We start from the raw sequence: 6,848 nt of genomic DNA on the forward strand, positions 1-6,848 counted from the left end.
CTGAAGAGACTTACATTAAGAATATCTTAGAGCGATTTTGGATGTAGAGCTGCAAACCTGTTGACACTCATTTAGCTAAAGATGAGAGCCTAACCCTTAATATGAAATCTAAGACTCTAGGGAAAAAGAAAGAAAGAAGAAGGATGGCCTAGATGCTCTATGCTAACATAGTAGAAGGCTTGATGTATGTTATTGTAACGCCTTGAAATAATTAACATTAACCCAACTAATAATAGTGACATAATTGGTCAATAATCTCATATCTTTCTTTCATTTTATCTTTGATCACTACAAAAGATGACATATGCAATATATATTCATAAATCCTAGATTATGAATTTATAGCATGTGACATAGATACAAGACTATAAAGGAAACTAAAATCAAATAAAGAAATGTCCTAATGGATTAGAACTTTCCAAGACGATGCTTGGTTACAACAAAATGAGTTTAGACTCAATATAAGTAAAGTCGGATGCTTGAACAAAAATATTTACATCAAGAAACAAAAAGGGAGGCCTTAAGCTTTGAGTCCTCCAAAGCTATGTCCTTGGCGGAGGCATATCATCAGCACTTGAAAGTTATTTTTTGTAACACCCCCAAAATAAGTACAATAATCAAACTCCAAACACTATTACAAAGTGATATAAATAAAATAAGAAACTTTCATTAATCAGAGTTGATATACCAAAGGTGACACATGCGATATACATTCATAAATCGTTTATCCTGAATCTACAGCATGTGTTACAAGAGGTAATAAGGAAAAAAAGTTAAACGAGTATTCATTTGCCCTAATGCCTTACATCTTTCCAAGACTGTGCTTGGTTAAAAAAAAAATGAGTCAGAAGCTTGATACAAGTAAAGCCCTAGGTTTGTACAAAAAGATAAATACAAAATGAACAAAAGTGAGCTTTCAGCTCCACGGTTCTCCCAAGCTAAGTCCTTAGTGGAGGCATATCACCAGCACCTGAAAATGGTTTTCCCAAGTAGGGTGAGCCAAAACCCAATAGAAACAATCTAACACAATATATAAATCTTAATAGAAATAAGTATAATAAGATATACAATGCCCATGATAAAATCATTCGTATTGTTACAAGATCATAATATGCTAAGTTTCATATCTCAAGCTATTTTATCTTAATTCATTTCATGATAATTCATTTCACCTCAATCCATAAGTCAAGTCCATTGTTATCCAGATATCCCAACTGAGACTACAACTCAGTGGTTTTCTAATCAATACAATCATTACACAAACACTTCCATTTGCCATTTTGCAGAAATTTCGTTCGCGGGAATCGGCATCCATTTCTTCTCCCAAACATAGAGTACATCCCCTTTCTCCTCCCAAATATCATACATATACAATGTATTAAAATATGGTCATATTCAATGACAACAATTAAGAAATTAGTTTCAATTCACCTAATTCTCATGCAATTTCTACAACAATCATAGCTATCCTCCCCCGATAGTCCAAAACAGATATTTCTAAACAAATATACAATCTACAAGACAGATAAATTATCCAAATTTCCATAGGTGAGAGATAATACACATCCATCTCCACTATTGATATAAACATTCATCTAATTTCATATCTTTAATACGAATTTCATTATTTATATAAAATAATTATTTTAAACATTTTAGGGCAAAACTTCATTCTCTTCCAAATCAAACCCCTGTGTCAAAATCAACAAATTTAACATCACATCCTTATCTCTATACCCATAACCATTTTCAATACCTTCATTTGAAAACTTCTCTTTTGATTTTAAACCAAAACCCTAGGTTTGTCTAAAATCCTCCAAATCCCAACATTATTTACACAACAACAAATAACGAAGTTAAAAATCATAAGAAAGTGTAGAAAGTCCTTACCTCAAGCTTAGAAGACCAATGCAACAATGGAAGAACTTCAAAGTTGCCAAAACCAAATCTTGTTCGGACCAAAATAGAGCTCTTGGGACGCTCTACCTTTTTAATAAAGGCACACGGGTAGAGAGCCCAACGGATCTAGGTAAAAATGTAGAGAGAAGGTAAATTCTAGAGAGAGAGAGAGGCTCTAGATCTAGGGTTTAGGGAAGAAAAAAGATGAAAAAGTGAAGTGGAAGGAGGCTGCTGCGAACTGATATACGCACAGTCTGCTTGAGCACAAGAAGTGGCGCTCGAGCGCCAAACATAATAAGTTGTTCCGATCCAGCGCAAGAAATGACGCTTGAACGCAGAATGAACACTCCTAATAATTTTGCAGGCAATAGACCAACGCTCGAGCGCAAGAAAGACCGCTCGAACTGAGCCCGCTCGAGCGCAGAAAGAACCACTCAAGCGTAGAACACACTCTCCCAATAGTTTTGTAGACCTGCAAAAAGTACTGAGAGTTTGCAAAGCCCACTCGAGCACAAAAAGTGCCACTCGAGCAGATGAGCAAAAATCTAGGCAATAAAAGTTTGGAAACTAAGTAACCAACCTGTCCCTAATGCAACCACAACAATCCACTAACCAAATTTAAGGAAATACAAGGGAAGTAAGACGTAAACAACAATATGAAACCATGAAACCCGAGTCTGAGATACACCAAGGGTCGAGTAAAAACCGAAATCGTTATATTTTCGACATAGGGTGAGACAAAGCCTAGTAGGAATACTCTAACACAATATATGAATCTTAGCAAAATCATAAAGTGAATGCACAATGCATGTCATTTTCCAAACATTTCTCGTCTTTCCATCCCAAAACAATGCAATGCCAATATATATATATATATATATATCAATTCATGAAAATAATCATTTTATACAGAAAATAGGGCAGTGGATACAACACACTAGGAATCTCTAGGTACGTGTCTGCCAGTAGGCTATACAAGCACTACCAAAGACATTTTACCAGTACTAACTGGAAGGATCAGCACCTAACCGTGCGGGTTTTTGGACTTTTACTAAGGACACATAGGCTAGCATCATAACTACAACCACAACCACACTCCTTAACCAGATTCACCAAGGTATTTACCGATTTTTCTCAAAATCGATACATATAAAGTGTTCAATATGTAATGATGCTTAATGCACAATAGATGAGAAATTAGTTTCAATTCAACCTAATCCTCATGCAATGTCTACCATAATCAAGACTATCCTCCACCAATAGCCCAAAACAGATATTTCTATTCACTAGATAAATTCTCATCAAAAGTGTAACGCTCCGTAGTTTATCACTTGGATAACATTACCAATATTCATTAATTAAGTCCATTTACAAATAACATTTCATCCTTAAATGAAATGATGAATAATTAAATATACATATTCCTTCTCGTTATACAACAATGACATTTACATACAAATAAAAGAAATGCCCTAAGACTTACAATTAAAGAGGGGATACTACTCTTTAAAAAAATATCACTCAGCCAAACAACAAATAAAGTAATACAATCCATCACTACATTATACTTATGAAATAGTAAAACCCATTGTTTGATCTTCAAATCCGAAAAGCATTCCCTGTACACATGTACAAGCAGGGGGTGAGCAAGCTCACCGAATAATCTCAATTAAAACATTAAAAGATATGAGGGTACAAAGATACTCCTACATATACGTGAAATCATATCATGTCAAAGTCGTATGATTTTATTACATAATCTCTTAAATCCAATTTATTTAATTAACAATAACAAGTCAACTTAAATAAATAAACATGTTTCAATAGCAACAGGACATCCTTTTCAATTCATTCAATTATCTCATTATCAATTGAATAAAATGATTAAATAATTCATCAAATCCATTTTATATGGTCTTATGAGATGAATGCATATACCATGTCATGCTCAAAATATTTTTCTCATCTTTTGAAATCTTATGCACAGTGCCAATTTAGAAACACATTAATCCAACAATTTCTATAAAATTTCAAGATGGTAAATACGACTCAGGTAATCCCTAGGCTGGTGTCTGCAAGTAGACTATACAAGTACTACCAATTCATTTTCAGTTCATATATGCTACCCAATTCATAAGTTAAATTCATTATCTTTCAACAATCAAAATGAGACTACAACTCAATGATTTTCCAATTATGCAAAACTCACATGAACACTTCAAACTTGCCATTTTACGGATATTTCGTTTGAAGGAATCGGCACCCATTTATATATAAAATTTCGGGTCTTTCACCCAGGACACTCCGGCCAACTTGCTTTAAATGGAGTTCATTCCCTTTCTCCTCCCAAACAAATATACATATGCAATGTATTTATAAACATAATCACATATGCAGTACATTCCCTTTTTCCTCCCAATAAACATACATATACAATGTATTTATAACATGGTCATATTCAATGACACCAACTATGGATTAGTATTAAATCGCCTAATCCTCATGTAATTTCTACAACAATCATGGCTATCCTGCACCAATAGCCCAATGCAATTATTTCTAAAGAGATGTTCAATATCAAAATAAATAGTTTATTCAAAACTTCCAAAGGTGAGATAATACATATCCAATATCACCATATATAACAACCTTCCAATTTCACGTTTTCAATGTTAATCCCGATTATTTATGCAAAATAATGATTTAATCAAATTAGGGAAAAAATCTCCCTTTTACCAAATATCAACCCAAATACCAAACACAACTACTTTAGTACAACATGATCCTATATTCAAGCATCACACTCATTTACCTCATACTTATCAAAAATCTTTTTTTTCTATATAACATTCAAATCTTAGATTTGTCCAAACCACAACCAAATCTCATCATCTATACACAATAACTAATAACTAAGCTAAAAACCATATTAGAGTGTAGAAAATCCCTACAAATTAAATATTACCATTACCATCCTACTATACCAAAAGTTATGGTATAATCTTAATAACACACTTTTAACCATAATGGATATAATTTTTTAACCAAAACTAATTTAATCCACCAAATTAGTAAGTTTATTATATATAAAAATTTTCAAATTAATAATACCAAACCTAACTTCACATGCCTCATCCCTCAAACATAACTATATTTCAACTTAACCATTTTTCATGCCAAGCTATTTAAAAGATAATATTTTTTTTTTACCAAATTCTCTACCAATAACAATTTCACAATTTTTTTCTAAAATTACTTAACCAACATGATATTTACATCAAAAATTATGAAATATGCTCAATAGTAACATTTTCAAGATTTTGAGTTCGAAAGTCCACATTTTATATTTTTATTTTTATAAAAATGAACACAACTTAATCATCAATATATCATATTTTATAAAATATCATGAATATAACACTTTAGAGTTTTTTTTATCCCAAAACAACTCTATAATTCCTACTTAAACATTTACTCTATATTCCTCAACATTAATTTTTTTTCTCAAAAATAAATTCCAAATCAAAGATAAAAAAATTCAACTTTATATTTCTCAAATAAATCATCCTAATCATAAGATGAAGTAGATACAATCCATACAATTATTAAATTCTATTTTCGGATTTCTTTTTACAAAATTAACAACACAAAATGATTTTTTCAAAATCAATCTAAAAATACCAACATTCTTAACATTTCAACATAATTTTTCTTCCAAAAATTACCAAACAAAAATTTGAAAATATATCTATATGCAATACCTTTTATAATGATATATTTTCTCAAAATAACCCTAACATAACTTTAATGTAAAAATATGAAAAAAGTCCCTACCTCAAATATGAAGAAAAACAAATCTGAAAATGCAAACGTCGCCCGATCATGAATCCGAGAACACCATTGCGAAGATTACGACGAGTTCTCCAATTTTCATTTACAACACTTTTGCAAAATCTCACTCTAAACACTCACACTCTAAGCTTAAAGCTTATGTCAACAATGGAGGAAGAGAGAGAGAGAGAGAGAGAGAGAGAGAGAGAGAGAGAGAGAGAGAGAGAGAGAGAGAGAGAGAGAGTTGGACTCTCTACTTAGGCAAAAGGAAAAAGAAAAGCAAAAGAATAAAGGAAGGAAGAGAGGCATGGGGAACAACCCATGTGGGTTTTGTCTCCCAATGAAAGCTCAGCAAATAAACATCATACAAAATAATATAAAATATATAACTATTATTGTTTGACAATCTTCACTGTAATTAAATTAATTAATTCTGTTTGGGTACTAAACGACAAACAGAATATAAAAAAAAATATAAAATGAGAGAATGTTTGATTACAAAAATCAAATTAGAAATAAAATTAAATAAATAAAAACATATTTTATTTTGTTACAAAAACAAAATTAAAATCTGATTTAATAAACAAATAAAACAGAATAATAAATTAAACAACTTACTTGATTAATTTCTTTGAATAATAATCTGATCAAGTTCAGTGTTTGACACTGTGTCCTTAAAACAGATTCGTCATCTTCTTGGTGCTTTTAGAATATGGACGTCTATCTCCCAGGATGAAATGATCAACAACAAATAAATGCAACACTACAATTTGTTTGTTCAACGAACACACTTAGTGTATACACTCTTTCTCACAGAAAAATAATGGAATAAATGCAGCAAAATGCAGAGATGATTTGTAGCAAAAGATGGACGAAAATTGGAGTGAATCTGATCAAATGAGGGCTGGTCTATTTATAGAAGTAATGACACCCTTTAATTTTGAATTGAACAGGTAACATACCTGTTTGAACAGGTACTGTACCTGTTGGGTTTGAATTTGAACAGATAATTGAATCTGTTTGAATTTCAAATATGTTTGGGTGGATTTAAATTTGAACCGAACAGATTCGGTTTTGGACAGATCCGAACCTGTAAAGAATTTCTAAAGAGGTGCAAA

At 31.7% G+C, this 6,848-nt stretch overlaps 1 long non-coding RNA gene across 1 annotated transcript; it reads right to left on the reverse strand.

Annotated features, from left to right (window-relative positions):
* Window positions 1-403: 403 nt before the first annotated feature.
* Window positions 404-5,938, reverse strand: LOC145821197 (uncharacterized). The gene is made up of 3 exons (XR_014363228.1): window positions 5,734-5,938; window positions 1,891-3,518; window positions 404-970 (listed from the first exon to the last, which is right to left on the reverse strand). It is a non-coding gene; the product is annotated as an uncharacterized LOC145821197 (long non-coding RNA).
* Window positions 5,939-6,848: the final 910 nt, after the last annotated feature.

This window comes from Camellia sinensis, chromosome 3 (assembly GCF_055761805.1).
Source record: "Camellia sinensis isolate YWXY chromosome 3, ASM5576180v1, whole genome shotgun sequence".
Classification (NCBI taxonomy): domain Eukaryota; kingdom Viridiplantae; phylum Streptophyta; class Magnoliopsida; order Ericales; family Theaceae; genus Camellia; species Camellia sinensis.